The 22961-nt window shown below is 40.3% G+C and overlaps 1 protein-coding gene across 2 annotated transcripts in view; it reads right to left on the reverse strand.

Annotated features, from left to right (window-relative positions):
* The window catches only part of RIC1 (RIC1 partner of RAB6A GEF complex), a 979735-nt gene that overhangs the window by 346198 nt on the left and 610576 nt on the right, over positions 1–22961 (reverse strand). The window lies entirely within an intron of this gene.

The following is a 22961-nucleotide window of genomic DNA, read 5'->3' on the forward strand; positions in this document are numbered from 1 at the left end:
TCAGGTTTTGCTGCTTCTTTAAATTCTTTGTGACAAGAGAATGGTCCATTTATGTCCCCTGGATACATTTGCACCAGACAGCATTCGGATTGATAAAAGAGCTATTGCTTCATATATACAAACTGATGTACATTTCGGTATGTATATCAGTATGTTATTCTATAAGAATTCTGCCATGATATGTTTTCCAGCAGACCGTCATATGCAATGAAAACCTTTTGCTACCTATCTATTAGATATAATAAGTGTGTTTACTTTCTGTCTAGAATGCAGTGTGATTCTGTGGAATATCAGTTTGCTTTTGTGTGGTGGAAGGATGAAGAGTACAAGGTTTGGAAAGCTACGTCAGAATGTCTCACTTGAGGAATGGCTAGTTCAGTTGAACAAGTACTCTGTTTTGCATAGAGTTGTTAAAATAGTTTTGGTTGAAGTTTATGATCCCAAATATGGTAAGAACTGTGAGTGGAGTGAACAGATTCTTCATGAGCTCTATGTTGAAGGCAGGTTGTTGTTCAGAAGTTCACGCTTAGAGGCCCCAGAAAGTGAGCATGAACGATTGATGACTTTTGCCAATAGAAGGCATTAGGGAGTCAGCAAGACTAAGGAGCATTTAAGAATGTCTTAATGGTGGCCTGGGATTGATCTTCCGACACAGAGGTTGATAAGAGAATGCTTAGATGGTAGGTTAAGCTACCAATCCAAAAAGCTGAGACCTGCCACCATGATTATTAGGAAGCTGACGAGTCATCCATGAGATGAAATTGCTTTTAATATAAGGAGGGTGTTGAGTACATTTTCATTATTTTTGACATGTATTCTAGATGGCCAGAGGGGAAAGTTGCTTGTGATATTTCTACTATTCCTGTGATTAAGTTCTTATCAAAGAGTTTTGCAAGAGAAAGTAATCCTAAAGCCCTGCTAACGGATAATGAAGTTCAGTTGATGCGGGCTGTCATGTCAGAGCTTTTGAATAAGAGGCATTGTCCATAAAAGGTGTGCACTGCCTCAAACAAATGGTATGATTGTCAAGTTCATTAGGATGCTTAAGGAGACTATTCAAATGGCGAAAAGCTGTGGAAGGAGTTAGAAAGATGCAGTGTTTCACCATGTTGTGCTGTACAGATTTATTTCACAATCGACAAACGGTGTTACCCTGTTTGAGTTTTTCACAAACGAAAACCATGTTCTCCGTGAGTAGTAAGTAGAGAAAATTCATTTAGGGTATCTGGTAGGTTGATTGTGGAATGGGCAAAGGAAAGGTAAGTGAGAGAACAATACAAGTGCAAAGAATATTTTGACAGAAAAAGAAATGTGAAAACATTGATTGTCAGGGTTGGCAACATGGTTCATGGGAAGTTACCAAAGGGAAGGAAAGAGCACAGCAAGTACAGTGTTCCCCAGAAAGATGTTAAAGTGACTAATGGTTCAGTTCAAATAGAAGATGGGAGGGTTTGGAATTTTAGCAATATAGTTTTGGTAAATGAGAATGGTGTTTGCCATCTTGTATTCTGATATCTCATGATATTATATCTATTGTGAAATTCTTAATTCAAGTCAAGTCAAAACCACGTTAATCGATTAATTAAAATCATAAAAGGTACACAATCGAATTACACAATTCATAAAATACATTTAAAATATTAAAAAATATAAAAAATTGCAGGAGTAATGAAAACCATAAGACGGTTAGAAAAGGTAGGAATTCATAATTCAGTCATATTTGAACATCTTAATTTTTTCAACCTGACAGCTGCTACAAAATAACTTGCGATATTAAAGATGTTCTAGGGGTTATCCAACAGTTGTAAATAGAATAAAGCAGGCGTAGCCTGTAAAAACCCCTTCCCTTTTAATAGCGGCGTTATAAATTTAATTCTAATTTCACAATAATGACCGCAAAAAAGTGTAAAATGCATGGTATCTTGCATTGAGCTGCCTTCACAATTACAAAGTGCGATATCCTCAGGCTTACTCCACCCTTCGAAAGATCCCAATAAAAGATGAATCAGGTTAAAACGAAATTTAGTTGGCAACCAGCGATGGTAAGGCCTTTGTTACTAGCTTTAGGTAGGGCTCAATAGATGGCGATGTAACTAATAGAAAATGAGCCCTAACAAGAGGTTTTTTTAATTCCTCACCCTCCCGTTCCTGTGACCTTTAGGACAGGAATTGCTCTTTAACCCAATTGATGTCCCCTTTAACAATACCCTCTGGTTTTTCAAAAAGATCTGGGCGCCCAAGTTTCGCAAACATAGCTTTAATATAAAAGAGCCACTGTATTTCATTCCTCTTTTCTAGCCCAACACAATCTTTAAAAATCCGTCGGTTTAAAATTAATTCTGGGTTAAGCCAGGTTTTTAGCCAACAAATAAGGGGGGGGCCAAACTAATCTCGTCACACAAATACCCCATCCCCAGCTCCTGGTGGGTGGCAAACGTGGTTGAAGATTGGGGAATAGATAAAAGAGAGCGAAAAAAAGTATGTTCCACCTTCTGTATCTCTTCCACTTGTTTGTACCCCCATATAGCTGCACCATACAGCGCTGCTGCCAAGCATTTTGCTTTATAAATAGAGAGAATCACTTCACAGGGCCTTCCCGCTAACCGCTGTGCAAATCTTAGAACTGCTGATGTTGATCTTCCTAAGGCAGCTTTTTTCGCTAAAAACTGGGGAGCCCAGGAGCAGCGGTCATCAAACAGTGCCCCCAGATAAGTAAAAACCCTCACCCTTGTAACCTCCGCCCCCTTGCAATAAAAAGTCCTTACTTTGTTCTTACGTAACCCCATTGACATTGTATGGGATTTTGAGATGTTTACTACCAGGTCCAGAGAGTCCATGAACCCCCCAAAGGCGTTTAATAGTCTCTGTAGGCCTATAAGGGTGCGAGCTAATAGGACCGCATCGTCCGCGTATAGGAGAACCGGGATGGTACTGTCCCCTACACGCGGAACGTCCAGAGTAGCAGTGTCCATGGATTTATCTATAGCGTTAATATACAAGGTAACTAGTAGAGGGGCCAGGATGCACCCTTGTCTGACCCCTCTACCATTCTTAATTCAATCATATATTTCTTATTTATGTAGATGTTTATGATCTTGTTGATTATTGTTCGTTGTGCTATTTTGTGTGCTGCTACTTGTTGCTGGTTATGTTGTGCCTGTTTTGTTGGGACTAAGATGTGTGGTATGTTAGGTTATTATATGTAGGTGTGTCCCCTTTAAGTGGTTTCAGATCAAGGTTCCACATTGAATGTTTGTTTATAATTTGAGAATAGTTTCTGTTGGGACTTCATCCATGCTATACCTGTTCTGTCTAAGGCACACATAAATTAACACAATTCTACTTTTTAAAAACTTTTTTAAAATTCTGTAACATAAAGATACAGACCAAAGATTACAAATTAAATTAATTGCATTATATTCAGATTTAAATTATGATATAAAGCTGCCTACAAAATCTTTGGCTCTTGAAGCTTTTACTCTAAATAGCTTTTACTATCTATGCAGCCCTGCAAGTCCAGTCCACTCGGGAACAGCCAAAAGGGGGCTGACCACCTTGATTTCAATTATTCTAACCAAAGTGACAGTGAAGGAAATAAGTTTTAACACAGCCTTAGAGCCCACCACAGTGGGCTCTACTGGGCATTAAAGTCTCGCTCCAGTGTTAACAAAGGAGCGGGCCTTTAATGCCCAGGAGAAACTGCTATGGAGGGCTCTAAAGTAATTAGAACATGCTCATTTGCAAAACAAAGGCTTCACAGAACCTGAGGAGGCTGAAATCCCCTCAGGCTCCGTAAGGCCTTTGTTCACAGCTGTTGATGTGAACAAACATTGGAATATTGATGCTCTGGGTTTCTACCAGCGATTAAAAGCCCAGAGCACTGTATTGTCTTCAATGGAGTGCTCAAAATTCCAATGCTTATTAACAAATGCTACTGTTTGTATTACAAAAAGTGTATGATGATATTATTCGATACATGTTTATAGAAACATTTTTATGTGTATTCCACCACTGTGATAGAAGAATTGGAAAGTAGTGTGGTGAATGTTGCAGAAACGCATAACAACGAGATTTTACAAATCATGGGTGGGGTCGATTTTAACCTTCAACCCTGTAATAATAGCAATTTCCTAGCGTGTGGCCCAAAGATTACAAAGGGGATGGATATACCCCACTTCAGACACGTTCCATACAGGCAGGCATTAAACACAATGATAATGTCTAGGAATCTAGTTTTTGGCAGTGAGTACATATCCTCTGATGCACCATTTCCACGGACATTTAAAGGAGGCAGTAATATCGATGATATGATTCCATTGATAATTTAATTTTCTCACTAGGTCTAATGCCTCTGCTTAGGGACTATGATGTAATTGCCACCTGCATCAGCGAGGATAATTCATTAACTATCTCTCTTGATTTAAATATATCAGATGAAAGAGAATCAGAGGATAATCCGACACCTGAATATTCACAGAATAAAGGTGTAAAGATAAAGTGGGAGAAGGTGGATAAGGTAAATAGGGAGACAATCACAGATGCTTATAAATCCCTTTGCACCTCTGAATCCAAAAAGCTATCTGTTAATAAACCACCTGAACATAATCCCTTATTAAATTGGTTTAATCTTGATTGTAGTGGAAGTCAAACGGCTTAAGAGGCACTTTCTAAACTTCCCAGACCTAAGGAAGAGGTTTACTGCATTGGAATAGAGTACATAGAAATCCTAGAAAATAGAAAAGCAGAAATAAGGTTTAAAGCTTTGGTAGAACTACAATCTGCAGGGATTAATAGAGACTGTACTGTTTTTGGAAGGTGGTAAACCACCCTTTTTTCAGGTTATCAAAAAACATTTATGGTCTCTCATATTCCAGTCTAGATAAGGGTAGACCACTTTTCAGCCATTTTTAACCCAAAGAACCATGATGTTACTTCCATCTCTTGGTAATAATAATCTTATGATCCACAGGCTGACACAGAGCTTAGCATGTCCATGGAAGTGTTAAATGTCAATAAAGTCCCTGGGGAAAACGCCCTGGACAGAGTTCCTATGGACCTGTTTAAAGAGATGAGCGCATCCTGAATTCCAATTTTAATCAAAGTGATCAGGGCGACCATAGTTGGGTAACCCACAGCCTCGTGGAAGGTGGCAATAGTAGTCCCAATATTTAAAAAAAATTAATTAGGCCTTCCGCAACGTCGCCATTCTGCCTCTGATCAAGAGTCAGGAGACTCGAAACGCGTTAGGCATTAACTCCTTCCGTACTCAAGGCATGGTGGCCGTGTGCTCATGATGAGCTTAGCTCGTCATGACACGCGCGGCGGTCACACGCAGGGCTAATTCCTCCGCAGTGCTGAGCGTTCCATTAAACGGGTGTGGTCATGACGAGCTCAGCTCGTCATGAGCACAGCGCCACCGTGCAGCGTGACGAGCCGAGCTAGTCACAAGCATGGTGGTGCTGCGCGCGCCTCTCCTCCCCCCAGCGCCGCAGGGGAATTAGCCCAGCGGCGAAGGGTTTAAGAAATCTGCACATCCTTGACCAGCCTTTGCTCCTGCAATTAATTAAAGCTTTGTGAAAAGCGTCCTACTGTGTAGTGCTCTTTCGTCCCTTGGACAAACTTTGGCAATATATTAACCGCTGTCCCACTGTGAAAGCAAGCACAGCCATCAAAATAAAGTATGGAGCCGTTGGGGCACAGAACTGTTCGAAGCCCCATTTTGCGGTCACAGCGGCACTGAAAATGAAGCTGGCCTCGGATGACAGAGCCCACCAGAGGGAAGGATTCAAAATGAAGAAATGTGGCAAAAAACGGAACAAACCCACCAGAGGGTAAAAATGAGGGAAAAGCAGCACTACAATGCCCATAGTGCATTGAGTGAAGTTTCTCACCTGCGAGATCCCACCAAAGGGATTTAATCACCGAAAACCGCTGCTGTTCCACAACGCCGGCATTCTGCCTGTGATCAAGAGTCAGGAAACTCGAAAAGCGTTAGGCATTAAGAAATCTGCACATCCTTGACCAGCGTTTGCTCCTGCAATTAATTAAAGCTTTGTGAAAAGCGTCCTGCTGTGCAGTGCTCTTTCGTCCCTTGGACAAACTTTGGAGTCATTCAGCCTTCAGGGAAACTGCCAGCAGACTGCCATTAAAATTGTGACTTACCTACCTCGAGTGGCAGTTCTTTGAATGGGTCTGTGCAAGTTATGGATTTAAGGCGGCTGTCCCGGTCGCAACAAGAACTGCTCACCTCTGTTATGCTGGTCCTGACAGGTTCCACATGGCGCCGAGTTCCAGGGATTGAAGGTGAGCATGCACCAGTGCAGGATGGCGTTCGCTCTGCTCACAAAGACAGCCACAAAGCAGGGCAGCGGACCGGAGTCTGGGTGACCCCCACCCACTTGGGTTTTAATTCATGGTACACATGCAGAACAACGAAGCACACCCACTGGGGACTTCATTAACCACAAGGCCGTACCGTCAGCCACGCCCCTACAGGCAGGTGATATTTATTGACTGTGCTTCCGAGTAGCTTTACACATGCCACTGAAGAAGAGAGCATGGCGCTCTCGAAACGCGTTTGGCAGAGGAACTTTTTGGAGTCATTCAGCCTTCAGGGAAACTGCCAGCAGACTGCCATTAAAATTGTGACTTACCTACCTCGAGTAGCAGTTCTTTCAATGGGTCTCTGCAAGTTTTGGATATATATATATATATATATATATATATATATATATATATATATATATATATATATATATATATATATATATATATATATATATATATATATATATATATATATATATATATATATATATATATATATATATATATATATATATAATGTAGACGCCCTGGATCCAGCAAGATAGCCGAAAAAGATGAGGCGAGACCCAAAATTAGTGCAGAATATTTATTTAAGTGCCCAACACCAAACTGCCATGACGCGTTTCGGCTTAACGAAGCCATAATCACATGACACCGTCATGGGGGCTGACTGCCCTTTGTAAAGTGAAAATGAGCCGTTACTTACTAAACATAGTAAAGTTACTGTACACAATTGAAACATAATGTGTGTTATGTATTTACAAACGAGGTAGAGTGACATTGATATTTACAATTATATAAATAAATAAATATAATAGTCTTCTCATATCTATGTACAAAATTTAGGTAAAACCGCAAAGACAAATAAGAATAATGATAAAACACATAAATAATTGAATGTTTTAAAAAATAAATATTCCTAATACATTGCCAGCGCTCAACCTAAAACATCCTATTATTATTGTCTGTACAGTAATAATATTGTTTAATGTCCCACCGTATGCAATTTGCAACAGGGGTCAAAACCCCGTTCTTGACTTCACCGTCCAAGAGAGAGTTAACCTCGTGGGCGGAAAAGAATAATTGTGGATGAAGCCCAAGTGGGCTAAGGATGTTACATGTACAACAGATGCCCTCGTGCAAAATACAATAAAGTGCGTTGTTGGTAACGGATCCAGAAATTGTGCTACCAGCGAATTAAAATCAAATACAGATTGTATTAATCAGGTTTGTGAATTCATGTGGGGAATGAGAGGGGTTAGTTCATAGATATAAAATTTATATTTAAACATAACTTTGATTTGATATTTGCAGAGTTATAATTTATAAAAGACAACAATAGACATTAGTTGGAAGTACAGAAAAAATGTCAATTAAAGATACTTATGACAATCCTCACTAGTATTTAATCCATTGGGCATTCTCGAATCTAACAGAATAATATGTCTGGTTTCCAATTTTCTCAAAAGGGCTTCCCTGTCACCGCCTCTTCTCTGGGGAGGAAACCGTATCTATCACATAGTATAGTAAGCCAGAAGCATTTTTCGCATGTACCAGCTCGAAATGCCTGGCTACAGGATAAGCTGGATCAGCATTGGTGATGGCCCTGAGATGCTGTAAGATGCGCTTATAAACTTGTGGCCTGGTGCTCCCCACATATCTAAGGCCACAGGGGCATTCTAAAACGTAGACTGCATATTCTGACCTGCAAGTGTATTTCCCTCTGATTTTTGTAGGATTAGGGGACAGAGGGGTCATGTATTCAGATTTACTTATACCATTTTTGCAGGCTTTACACACAGAACATCTCAAGAAGCCCTTACTACCATCAAGCCACGTGCCCGTGACTATTTCAGGACTGCTTGAGACAAGACTATCCTGCATAGATCTAGCTTTTCTATAGGTAATGCAGGGAGATTTGGTAAACATATTGCCCACTATTGGATCACTAGTGATCAAAGACCAGTGGTTCTTTACAATTTTATGGATGGTCTGGTGTTGGTTGTTGAAGCCTATTATCAAACGTGTTTCATTATCAACCACTTTTTTGGAAACTTTAGAGTTGGCGTTGTCAGGGGCCAGTAACTGCGCTCTTTCCCATTTATTGGCTCTAGTGATCGCTTTGTTAACAATAGCTGTTGAATAGCCTCTACTCAGAAATCTGTTTTTACAGTCATTCTGCGCTTTAAGACAATCGGGGTTGCTGCTGCAAATTCTTCTGATGCGAAGCATCTCCCCATAGGGGATGCTTCTTATCAGGTGAGCCGGATGATGACTTGCAGCATGCAACACCGTATTGCCTGCCGTAGGCTTACGGTACAGTTTAGTTTCCAATAGACCATTTTCCACAAAGATTTCCACATCCAGAAAGACGATAGACTTATCACTGATACTGCTAGTGAAATTCAAATTAAGGTTATTAACATTCAGCTGGTCAATGAATGCAACAGCATCACTAGCAGAACCTTCCCAAACAAAAAAGAGGTCATCGATGTACCTCAACCAGGTTTTTACTTTAGTATTCATAATCAAATAAAAATCGGGTATGAAGACCTGCTCCTCCCAGTAGCCCAAGTGGAGACAGGCATAACTGGGAGAGAAGCAGGCCCCCATAGCCACACCCCTGGTCTGCAAAAACAATTGGTTAGAGAAGAGGAACACATTATTGTCCAGACACATGTTGATCATTGCAATAATCATTTTGGAATGTTCTTGAAGATACACGGGTCTCTTATTTAAGAAATGTTGGACTGCTCTAGTTCCATCCATATGGACGATACTTGTGTACAGAGATGTCACATGAAGTGACACAAGTAAATAGTTGGATTCCCATTAGAATTTTGAAATTTTCTTGAGCAAGTCACCGGTATAATAAGATAAACGAAGGCAGAGATCTAACATGCTCTTGCAAAAACTAGTCAGTGTACCTCCCAACATTCTCCAAAATGCTATTTCGGGCAGATATAATGGGTCGGCCAGGTGGTTGTTGGCAGTCTTTATGAATTTTGGGGATAAAGTACATAACTGGGTGGATGGATAGTCCTTTTTTAAATACTTGTATTCATCCATCGTCAGTAAGCCCTTACTCCTCCATGCCAGCAATTTGGAGTTAATTGTGTTGCTAGCCAACTGTACTTCATTAATGTTAGTTCTTTTGTAGCAATCACGATTATTAAGCTCATTAAGAGCTACCTCCATGTACATTTTATGGGGCCATAAGACCACATTGCCTCCCTTGTCAGATTGGCGAATGATTACGTTTTTGTTGGATCTCAGTTTTTTAATCAATTTGTGGTATTCCATGTCTTGGTAATTTCGTCTTCTGGTAGCATTAGCAATCTTGATTTGCAAGGTTTTAAGTTCTGAAGAAACTCTGTCATGAAACAAATAGAAATTGTCCTTTAGCATCAGAGAACAGAATTTAGATTTAGGCTTGAAGGGAGTTTTTTCTATTGCTGAAGTTGGACCCCGGCCGGGGAACAATTGAATAGACCATTATTCATTTTGAAGTTCCATGAGCTCTTGAGTTAATGCTTGCCCCATAATTGGTGGACTGTGGGGTACGGGAGTTGATGGCAGCAAAGGACCTGTTTCTTTGGTTCTGTGAGTACGGTGGTACTTTTTTAGTTTCAATTTTCGAACATATTTAAATAGATCAATTTTGGTGCTCGCATAGTCAAAATCCCCATGGGCGCTGTATGTCAGGCCCAGCAATAAAATAGCTGTTTCGCCTGGGGTGAGCACTACATCTGAAAGGTTGACCACAGTTTTGGCATCTATTGTTTCTGTGCCTGTTTTTGTTGCCATTTCGCCCGTTGTTTCTTTTGTCTGCCACCAGCGTTTCCTCCTCTTATTGCACCACCTCCTCTCGGTGCGTTTCCTATTGAGGATTTGTTTGCGGCGGCTCCCTGGGTACCAGAGCGAAGGGTCATTTTTCGGTCTTCTCGAACTACCTCCAGCTCCTGTGCCAGAGTAAACTTGCGAAAACCCGACCTTTGATGTCGCTTTGCCTCATTGTCAGACTCACTGTCCACTTGTGAGCTTTCCTCAGAAATTGATGATGCCTCAACCTGTTCATTACTAGCCAATGGTGTTGTGGAAATTGTTTTAAAAGTCTTTGTTTGTTGTTGTCGTGCTTTAATGTTGTCATATTTTTTGGAGAATGTGAAAATTTGGCCATGCTCGTAATCCAATCGATCACGTTGAAATGTAAACACTTAGCGTTTTTTAATTATATCTTCTTCACGTTTTAATCTCGCAACCATATCCTCCCTATATTTTGTTATAGCAGGCGAGGTAGGTAGTTTTTCAATTTCTCCATTGATTCTAGTGAATTTCAGCCAAGAGTTTTGTTCTGTCACTCTCCGCGTATTGTACGAGAATTTTAATTAGTCGTCGTGACGAATCCAGATTACATTGGGCCCAGGCAGCGAGCATAGCCGGGTCAGGGTTTTCATATGAGGGGGCCAGCATTATCCTTAAGCCTCGTGGCACCCTACCGACCTCCAAATATCCTGACAGAGAGCCATGTTCCCACCATTTTGCCTGTTCACTTGTAAAGAACTTCTCCAATGCTTTAAATAACTCCTTAGCGCTGTTGTTAGGTTCCGGTTGTGCGCTCGAAGCTGTGTCAGGAACGGACTCCCCAGCTGGAGAGTCCGAGAACATACCCCTCGATGCCTCCACACGCCCCCTTACAGTGTCCGCAGACATGGTGTATACTATTTTCAGGCAAGTCAATTAAATCAGGCACCAATACTCCTTACCGAACAATGCGGGGGGGCTAGGCGCCTTGCACACTCCACACAGGATATTCCACGGAGCTCTGACGGCGTTGTCAGGTATCCCGCTACGGCTCCGTCTTCGGCCAGCTGCCGCTGACCTCTGACCTGGAACCGCTTTGGTCCTTCCCCGAATAGCCGTCCGAACTTCCGGTCCTCCAGGGGCTCCGACGGCAACTCTTTCCTAGAGTGTCTGAAAATTGCTCCGACGAGCGGAACCACTGCTTCAAGCCGAGCCTGCCCTTGCGTGGAGGGATCTCGCCAATTCCGGGGAAGCACACCCGAAAATATTTGAGGTATGTAGACGCCCTGGATCCAGCAAGATAGCCGAAAAAGACGTGGCGAGACCCAAAATTAGTGCAGATTATTTATTTAAGTGCCCAACACCAAACTGCCATGACGCGTTTCGGCTTAACGAAGCCTTGATCACATGACACCGTCATGGGGGCTGACTGCCCTTTGTAAAGTGAAAATGAGCCGTTACTTACTAAACATAGTAAAGTTACTGTACACAATTGAAACATAATGTGTGTTATGTATTTACAAACGAGGTAGAGTGACCTTGATATTTACAATTATATAAATAAATAAATATAATAGTCTTCTCATATCTATGTACAAAATTTAGGTAAAACCGCAAAGACAAATAAGAATAATGATAAAACACATAAATAATTGAATGTTTTAAAAAATAAATATTCCTAATACATTGCCAGCGCTCAACCTAAAACATCCTATTATTATTGTCTGTACAGTAATAATATTGTTTAATGTCCCACCGTATGCAATTTGCAACAGGGGTCAAAACCCCGTTCTTGACTTCACCGTCCAAGAGAGAGTTAACCTCGTGGGCGGAAAAGAATAATTGTGGATGAAGCCCAAGTGGGCTAAGGATGTTACATGTACAACAGATGCCCTCGTGCAAAATACAATAAAGTGCGTTGTTGGTAACGGATCCAGAAATTGTGCTACCAGTGAATTAAAATCAAATACAGATTGTATTAATCAGGTTTGTGAATTCATGTGGGGAATGAGAGGGGTTAGTTCATAGATATAAAATTTATATTTAAACATAACTTTGATTTGATATTTGCAGAGTTATAATTTATAAAAGACAACAATAGACATTAGTTGGAAGTACAGAAAAAATGTCAATTACAGATACTTATGACAATCCTCACTAGTATTTAATCCATTGGGCATTCTCGAATCTAACAGAATAATATGTCTGGTTTCCAATTTTCTCAAAAGGGCTTCCCTGTCACCGCCTCTTCTCTGGGGGGGAAACCGTATCTATCACATAGTATAGTAAGCCAGAAGCATTTTTCGCATGTACCAGCTCGAAATGCCTGGCTACAGGATAAGCTGGATCAGCATTGGTGATGGCTCTGAGATGCTGTAAGATGCGCTTATAAACTTGTGGCCTGGTGCTCCCCACATATCTAAGGCCACAGGGGCATTCTAAAACGTAGACTGCATATTCTGACCTGCAAGTGTATTTTCCTCTGATTTTTGTAGGATTAGGGGACAGAGGGGTCATGTATTCAGATTTACTTATACCATTTTTGCAGGCTTTACACACAGAACATCTCAAGAAGCCCTTACTACCATCAAGCCACGTGCCCGTGACTATTTCAGGACTGCTTGAGACAAGACTATCCTGCATAGATCTAGCTTTTCTATAGGTAATGCAGGGAGATTTGGTAAACATATTGCCCACTATTGGATCACTAGTGATCAAAGACCAGTTGTTCTTTACAATTTTATGGATGGTCTGGTGTTGGTTGTTGAAGCCTATTATCAAACGTGTTTCATTATCAACCACTTTTTTGGAAACTTTAGAGTTGGCGTTGTCAGGGGCCAGTAACTGCGCTCTTTCCCATTTATTGGCTCTAGTGATCGCTTTGTTAACAATAGCTGTTGAATAGCCTCTACTCAGAAATCTGTTTTTACAGTCATTCTGCGCTTTAAGACAATCGGGTTGCTGCTGCAAATTCTTCTGATGCGAAGCATCTCCCCATAGGGGATGCTTCTTATCAGGTGAGCCGGATGATGACTTGCAGCATGCAACACCGTATTGCCTGCCGTAGGCTTACGGTACAGTTTAGTTTCCAATAGACCATTTTCCACAAAGATTTCCACATCCAGAAAGACGATAGACTTATCACTGATACTGCTAGTGAAATTCAAATTAAGGTTATTAACATTCAGCTGGTCAATGAATGCAACAGCATCACTAGCAGAACCTTCCCAAACAAAAAAGAGGTCATCGATGTACCTCAACCAGGTTTTTACTTTAGTATTCATAATCAAATAAAAATCGGGTATGAAGACCTGCTCCTCCCAGTAGCCCATGTGGAGACAGGCATAACTGGGAGAGAAGCAGGCCCACATAGCCACACCCCTGGTCTGCAAAAACAATTGGTTAGAGAAGAGGAACACATTATTGTCCAGACACATGTTGATCATTGCAATAATCATTTTGGAATGTTCTTGAAGATACACGGGTCTCTTATTTAAGAAATGTTGGACTGCTCTAGTTCCATCCATATGGACGATACTTGTGTACAGAGATGTCACATGAAGTGACACAAGTAAATAGTTGGATTCCCATTAGAATTTTGAAATTTTCTTGAGCAAGTCACCGGTATAATAAGATAAACGAAGGCAGAGATCTAACATGCTCTTGCAAAAACTAGTCAGTGTACCTCCCAACATTCTCCAAAATGCTATTTCGGGCAGATATAATGGGTCGGCCAGGTGGTTGTTGGCAGTCTTTATGAATTTTGGGGATAAAGTACATAACTGGGTGGATGGATAGTCCTTTTTTAAATACTTGTATTCATCCATCGTCAGTAAGCCCTTACTCCTCCATGCCAGCAATTTGGAGTTAATTGTGTTGCTAGCCAACTGTACTTCATTAATGTTAGTTCTTTTGTAGCAATCACGATTATTAAGCTCATTAAGAGCTACCTCCATGTACATTTTATGGGGCCATAAGACCACATTGCCTCCCTTGTCAGATTGGCGAATGATTACGTTTTTGTTGGATCTCAGTTTTTTAATCAATTTGTGGTATTCCATGTCTTGGTAATTTCGTCTTCTGGTAGCATTAGCAATCTTGATTTGCAAGGTTTTAAGTTCTGAAGAAACTCTGTCATGAAACAAATAGAAATTGTCCTTTAGCATCAGAGAACAGAATTTAGATTTAGGCTTGAAGGGAGTTTTTTCTATTGCTGAAGTTGGACCCCGGCCGGGGAACAATTGAATAGACCATTATTCATTTTGAAGTTCCATGAGCTCTTGAGTTAATGCTTGCCCCATAATTGGTGGACTGTGGGGTACGGGAGTTGATGGCAGCAAAGGACCTGTTTCTTTGGTTCTGTGAGTACGGTGGTACTTTTTTAGTTTCAATTTTCGAACATATTTAAATAGATCAATTTTGGTGCTCGCATAGTCAAAATCCCCATGGGCGCTGTATGTCAGGCCCAGCAATAAAATAGCTGTTTCGCCTGGGGTGAGCACTACATCTGAAAGGTTGACCACAGTTTTGGCATCTATTGTTTCTGTGCCTGTTTTTGTTGCCATTTCGCCCGTTGTTTCTTTTGTCTGCCACCAGCGTTTCCTCCTCTTATTGCACCACCTCCTCTCGGTGCGTTTCCTATTGAGGATTTGTTTGCGGCGGCTCCCTGGGTACCAGAGCGAAGGGTCATTTTTCGGTCTTCTCGAACTACCTCCAGCTCCTGTGCCAGAGTAAACTTGCGAAAACCCGACCTTTGATGTCGCTTTGCCTCATTGTCAGACTCACTGTCCACTTGTGAGCTTTCCTCAGAAATTGATGATGCCTCAACCTGTTCATTACTAGCCAATGGTGTTGTGGAAATTGTTTTAAAAGTCTTTGTTTGTTGTTGTCGTGCTTTAATGTTGTCATATTTTTTGGAGAATGTGAAAATTTGGCCATGCTCGTAATCCAATCGATCACGTTGAAATGTAAACACTTAGCGTTTTTTAATTATATCTTCTTCACGTTTTAATCTCGCAACCATATCCTCCCTATATTTTGTTATAGCAGGCGAGGTAGGTAGTTTTTCAATTTCTCCATTGATTCTAGTGAATTTCAGCCAAGAGTTTTGTTCTGTCACTCTCCGCGTATTGTACGAGAATTTCAATTAGTCGTCGTGACGAATCCAGATTACATTGGGCCCAGGCAGCGAGCATAGCCGGGTCAGGGTTTTCATATGAGGGGGCCAGCATTATCCTTAAGCCTCGTGGCACCCTACCGACCTCCAAATATCCTGACAGAGAGCCATGTTCCCACCATTTTGCCTGTTCACTTGTAAAGCACTTCTCCAATGCTTTAAATAACTCCTTAGCGCTGTTGTTAGGTTCCGGTTGTGCGCTCGAAGCTGTGTCAGGAACGGACTCCCCAGCTGGAGAGTCCGAGAACATACCCCTCGATGCCTCCACACGCCCCCTTACAGTGTCCGCAGACATGGTGTATACTATTTTCAGGCAAGTCAATTAAATCAGGCACCAATACTCCTTACCGAACAATGCGGGGGGGGCTAGGCGCCTTGCACACTCCACACAGGATATTCCACGGAGCTCTGACGGCGTTGTCAGGTATCCCGCTACGGCTCCGTCTTCGGCCAGCTGCCGCTGACCTCTGACCTGGAACCGCTTTGGTCCTTCCCCGAATAGCCGTCCGAACTTCCGGTCCTCCAGGGGCTCCGACGGCAACTCTTTCCTAGAGTGTCTGAAAATTGCTCCGACGAGCGGAACCACTGCTTCAAGCCGAGCCTGCCCTTGCGTGGAGGGATCTCGCCAATTCCGGGGAAGCACACCCGAAAATATTTGAGGTATGTAGACGCCCTGGATCCAGCAAGATAGCCGAAAAAGACGTGGCGAGACCCAAAATTAGTGCAGATTATTTATTTAAGTGCCCAACACCAAACTGCCATGACGCGTTTCGGCTTAACGAAGCCTTGATCACATGACACCGTCATGGGGGCTGACTGCCCTTTGTAAAGTGAAAATGAGCCGTTACTTACTAAACATAGTAAAGTTACTGTACACAATTGTATATATGCAAAAAAGAAGGAGAGACCTCTGGGTAGTTCTCAAGTTTAGGTGAAAAGCAGCCCCTGTTAGAGCACCCTCAACACCAGCGACACTCTAGATCTGCTCATGCGTCACTCAATGCCTGAAAGGGTTTTGTTTTGAGATATATATATATATATATATTCACTGAAAAAACCATTGGTTTCACACACATTCTAGTTAGCTGGACATTTCACTCATACAAACCCATTGAAATTCCCCCGTTATAGTTAGTTCAGCTAACTATAACTCGCGCACCCGCAATCCACTGCTGATGACGTAACATAATACATCACTCATGACATGGTCATAAAATATGTGGGAAGGACCATCTGTGACGTAAAGAAAATAATATTGGAGCATGTATGTGCCACGAACAACAATGATAGGAATGATGCAGTGGCCAAACACATGGAGCTACACCACAATGGAAATTGGAAAGCTCTGAAATTTTATGGGATAGAAACCATACCAGCCAGTGTACGAGGAGGAAATAGGGAGAAAATACTATGACAAAAAGAATCACGTCACATCCTAAATCTCAGAAGCATAACACCGTATGGCTTAAATCAGTCAGAGGAACTGTACATACACATCTAACTAAATATATAGTCTCCCTCAGTGTGCAACAAGATGCAAGTAACACCAAGAAGTCATTATCATGTAACATCTAAATATTGGTTTATCCATGGACAATTTATGCCCACTGGAGGGTATAAAAACGGATGAGTGCACAAATGGGCCTGAGTAAGTCGACTCAGTTTAAATATGACAGCATATCCCTATTGGAGGCTCAAAATCCGTCCAAACGAAATATGACTCGTATTTCAAAAGGGTTGCTGGCAACTGAAATGAAATATATCCCACTAGCGGGTTTAACAGGAGTCTAACAACGGTTTGAACTGGAACGAATCCCCAGTGGGGGAGGATAATGGCATTAAGGACTGTAAACAAAGCGGGTCATCTGTTATTAATTTACCATGCAAAAATGAGAAATAATTGTGTAATGATGATGTTCTTTCTTGGAGGTACAATTATTTATTGATTTTAATCCACTCAACTTGTTATGTATGAAATTTTGTTTAATCACAGAAAACGACAGGGAACTACATCTCCCATAAGTCAGTTGAGAAAACCCTGTCACAAACAGTAACAGTTTTTCCTGTGAATTATTTCAAAAACAAGGTAGATCGCGCTACAAAATCAGCAGTGAGCAAGGTATTTTAAAATACCGAAACGCGTTGGTTTGGTCTGTGCTTGCTGTCCAAAATTAACTAGCTGGATCATCACTGCTGGAGTGCGATCGCTTTTCTTTTAAACAAAGGATTATTTGAATGTTCAGCGTTTTGGTTCAACCGCGATGATTGCTCACCTTTTGGAGCGCCAAAACAACCCAGGAAAAGTGAACCGCTTTGGAGATATATTTATATATAAGTGAATCTTTTGGAGGATTGTTTGGCAATCCAGTGCATCACTGGTGAACAGGTTGGATAAGAAACAACCATTAAGGATCTGAAGCGGAGTCAATTCACATGTTATTATTTCAAACCAGACCGTACTTTGTAAATGTTGTTCATATAAGTAATATTTGTTTAGCATTTCTTTTTCTTCACCTTTGTTCAATGTATATATACACTTCACAGATATTTATGCTTTGATATTAAGTTAATTGGTATTAGGGTTAGCACTAATACACAGGGTGTAATTGATTTATTCATTGACATTAACCTATCCTCTGATAATGTGCTCACAGAGGATTTGTGTCTTTTAATCATGATGTACACAATATATATATAGAAAAATATAAAAACAACATACTTTCTTGCACAGGTCACTTTTGGTGCATAAAACTGTTAAATATTTTATAAAATGTAATTTGTTTTTAGGTACAAAAGGTTTTTCCAATCCACAAGGGGCCACTGCATAGGGTTATCCTATATTTTAAGGAACTATGCTTGATTACAGGATAAGGGAAAGTGCTACTTGAACCAGAAAAGGCTTATTTTTGGTCAGTGCTATGTATATAGATGAAATGTTATGTAGATAGTGTAGATAGATGTCAATATATTAATTTGCATATATTATCTTTAACTCTTTTTATACAAAGACAGTCTATTTTCCTGTAACTACTATATTGGCCACAATATTCAACCTTTGTGTATTGTACAGTTCTTGTGTGATTAGGCATTGATGCAGTAATATTATTGTACCTTGTTTTCCACATTGCATAACTGTGGTGTACCTTTAAGTATTTTCTTTATGTTCATTATGTGACCATGTGATTCACTTGTGAGGTGGAGCATCACTCTAAAAAACAAGTATAAATTAGTCAGCTGACCGGGTGTACGGTGTGTGAACAAGAGCACTCGTTGCTCGAAAAGCGTCGCCCGTTGAGAGGTCAACATTAAATCTACCTTGCCGACAGCCTGGGGTCCGTGTCTTCATTTCGCCGTTTGTTCGGAAGTGGTGAAGATTGCTGATATATATATATATATATATATATATATATATATATATATATATTGACCCAGTGGAAGGCAATTCGCCGAAACGTGTCGGTCCGGGATTGTAAACAGAAGGACTGTGTGATGCCAATTGTTAAAGCCAAATAAATATGAATTTTTAAACTGACATGAGAAGTGGAGTCAGAGCTGGTGTTTGTTGAACGGGTGCCGCCGGAGGAGGAACACCAAAGAGAGAGATATAGATATATCTCGTCTAGAGGGAATTGCCTTGAGAACACCTCAAGATATGTAAATCACTTTCTTCAAATCCTCGTGCAGCAACTGCCCTCTTATGTGAAAGACTCGGGGGATTTCCTAAGATGCCTTGAGAAACTCCATTGGGAAAGTAACTATTCCCTTTTGTCTCTTGAGGTCATGAGCCTATATACATGCATCCCCCACGATTTAGGGTTGAAAGCATGCAGACATTTTCTCAATGAAAGATCGATTTCTTATCTCTTTCATACAGAGATGTTTATTGAGATTATGTAAATTTGCTTGACACAGAACTACTTTCTCTTCGACAATAAGATCTTTAAACAGACCCTTGGTACATCTATGGGGACCTGTTTGGCTCAATGCTTTGCAGGACTCTACACGGGATATTGGGAAGAGAAAGTAGTGAGAAAATCATCTATGTTTCAAGAAAAGGTGGCCATGTGGGTCCGTTACATAGACAATATTTTCTGTGTCTGGAAAGGCACTGAGAATGAAGTAGCAGAATTTGTGAGCACCCTCAACGTGAACAGTTTCAATCTGAAGTTCACCAGCCAATGGTTTAAAGATAGACTAGAGTTTTTAGATCTGAGACCCACAGTTCAAACCGAAAAACTAGAGAGTTCTCTTTTCAGGATAACTACTGCAGGTAACAGTTTGTTTCATGCACGAAGTTGCCATCCAAGTTCACTGATTAACAGCATACCACTGGGTGAACTCTTACGGGCAAAACGCAACTGCAGTACACCTGAAAGTTTTAGTGCAGAAGAAGAAATCATGAGGAAGAGATTTCTTGAAAGAGGATATTCACTGTCAGTCATCAATAAGGCAAAAGTGAAAGTGGCTGAGAGATCTAGAGCATCATTGTTAGCAGTGAAAAATGATGACAGAGAAGAAATTCCAGATAAAATAAGATGCATCACAACGTACAATAGGCAGGCCTATAAAGTACGGAAGAGCCTTAGTAAATTCTGGCCGGTGCTACAGACAGACCCAGATCTAGCAAATAGTGTTGAGGCCTCCCCCCACATCACACTCAAGAGAGCGAAATCCCTGAAGGACACTATGTAGGGCAGTAGAACCTCCGAACACAAAACCAACAGGAATCAGAGGGTTTTTCACATGCAGGAATTGCAAAGCCTGCAAGAATAGCCAAAATATGAAAGAAGTGACATTATTGCAAGATATTAAGCCTTGCCAGATAGTGAAACATACCTCATGTAACACTGAGTTCTCTGTTTATGCCCTTTTCTGTCCCTGTAAGAAAGCGTATATAGGGAGTACAATACACAAAGCAAAGAAAAGGATACTTGAACATCTTCGTGCCATCAAAAATGGAGACAAACAATACCTGATAGCACGACACTTCCAGAGTCATCATAGTCAGAACACCAATTTGCTCAGCTTTTGTGTATTAGATATGGTGAAAGTGAATGAAAGGGGTGGCAATAAAGTGTTAAAACTGTGACGCTTAGAGTCAAAGATGATTGTACAGTACAGGACACTAACCCCGATGGGTCATTACTGTGATGAAGAGCTTGCTGTCCATCTTGGTTAAATCCAGTAAGCTGTGTTTTTAGTGGTTTAAGCTATCAAATGACAATGATTAGAATGTGAGTTGATCTAGTGTAATTTTATAAGTATATGTTTAGAGAAGTATGTTCGCTTGCCTGTTGTAGCAGCTTGGTTTTTAAGATTACCGTTGATGTAAGTTTTTTTCAGGTTTAGTTATCATTTTCACGTAACTAATTATCGTTATGTTTGTTTTTGTTTACAGATGATGCCGCCTGTGATCTGTCAGATGAAACGCTAAAGAGCAAAAGTATCTGTGTCAATGTGCCAGCCCACTTGCGCATGATATCTCTTTTGACTGTTCGGCTTCTATGTTGGGGCACGGAAGAGGATTCAGAGCAACACGCTGTCCGGGGCTCTTGCGGAGCTTTTTAGCGACAGAAAATATGAGGCACCACCATCAGAGGCATAAAAACGGACTACACCTCCCATAATACTACGTAACAAATGCTCATACAGAGCGGACCAATAAGGACCCACGATAGGAGGAATATAAAGAAGTGTGCCTGTAACTGCAGTCTTCCTTTGAAAAAGAGAAAACTCTTGAAACGCGTCAGGGTTGCAGTTTGCTGCTTTAATTAACGGACCAGTGCGAGTGTTTTACCTGATTAAAGCTGATGGGGAAAAGCTATTCTGTGTTTGTGTGCTGCCTATATATAATATATTATATATATATTTATTCTTTGAAAATAAAAGCCTACCTGGAAAGGATTGTGTTCGGGTTTACTGTCGCGGAAAAGCGAAGGTTTTCTGACTTTATATATATATATATATATATATATTCTTTTGTTTTTATACATTCATTTAGTTGTATGTGCTTTTGCCGAGTAAAGATTATTTAACAAATGTTTGTTTATAGTTTGAGAGTAGTTGCTGGCGGGAGTTTATCCAGGCTATACCTGTGCTGTGGGTTCCTTGTTACCACTTGCAATAAAGGATATCCCAAAGCTGAAACTACTGGAGTCCTTTACTTTTGGATTATGTGCAGGATTACAACACTAGTGTAGGACAAATCCAACTTATTCCACATTGCTCTCAAAAGTTTTATCTAGAGCATACTTAAGAGAACAACAAAACCTGATTAACACAATTATACTTTTTTTAAGTGTTTAAAAATACTGTAACAATTTGATACAGAACGAGGATTACAAATGAAATGGTAATGTCAAAATTCTTTCAAATTGAGTAAACTATGAATTTGCTTTGGTTAACTCATTTTTAATTTCCATTTAGAGGATTCTCTCTGCCACCTTAAAAGTAATATATTCTTGTGGACACAGCACTGAATTCTTTCTATGTAATTCCTTTTAAATCCAGTTCCAATAGTAGGTATATACAGATAGTGACTTTTGAACACCAAACAATGATTATAAAACCTAATTTACCGCCACTGGATTTCAGGATTCACCATGTGAAACTGGAATATACTCAATACTGTACAGCAAAGTTGGAAGAATATTTAAGCTATGACCATGAATCAGTTGTTTAATATGTTCCCTACCCATTGCCATGTTACAGTTTGATAACCCAAGGGCCTGGGAAATATTTTTAGCTGTCAGATGGTCAAAATACATTACTGGATTAAACTGTTAGCATATTATCATGAAACATAACCCTTGCTATGCTAACCACTTTGAAAATCCAGCAGAAGGTATTTTTCCTTTGAAAGCCGGGGGCTCTAAGTCACACAAAGACAAAACTTTACACTAGTAATAATCTGCATTAAAAAAAATTATAAACCTATATTGCTCAACAGAAACTCTTTACATTACAACTAATTCCATTCATTGAACATTCAACAAATACTACGTGTGAAGTGTACTGAATATTAAAATATTGATTGGAAGAGATATCAGTGGCCCATGGTGTTTTAATGTGTTTTTAAAATATGTCTAAGTGACTGCTAGATGGAACTCGGAGATAAGGAAACAAGAGTTACAGGAGATATTGCTCACCCATATTCTCCATTAAAAATATTACTCATAGTAACCTTAATTTTTTCACTTTGATATGCTATAAACTCACATATCAAGTATACTTCCGTCATATAGTAGTTAAGCTCCAAATAGCATATTGTTTTCCTCAACAAAACAATGGGCCTCTACCAAAAGAAAGATGGAAATGATTTACTGATATCAATCTCAAATCCACAAAAATGCACATGATGGCACTCCAGACAGTTTATCCTATGGCACAAATTGTGTACCTTAAAGGGTTGTAAAAATTGTGTGATTAAACTGAAATATTATTAATTCCCGTCTTACACTACAAGGAGTACGGGTGCTCACATTGCATTTGGTGTGCAAGTTATAGTTTGCATCGTTGTGGTACGAGTTACGGATTGCGGTCCACAAACTAACTTGTAAATGCAAGTGTTATGTTGGTCTTAATTGCATTTCACTGTGGTTATTTTTTAAGTGGATCTCTAGGTTATGTTGTTTATAATTTACAAAATGCAATA

The sequence above is a fragment of the Lissotriton vulgaris genome, chromosome 3_1 (assembly GCF_964263255.1).
Source record: "Lissotriton vulgaris chromosome 3_1, aLisVul1.2, whole genome shotgun sequence".
Lineage (NCBI taxonomy): Eukaryota > Metazoa > Chordata > Amphibia > Caudata > Salamandridae > Lissotriton > Lissotriton vulgaris.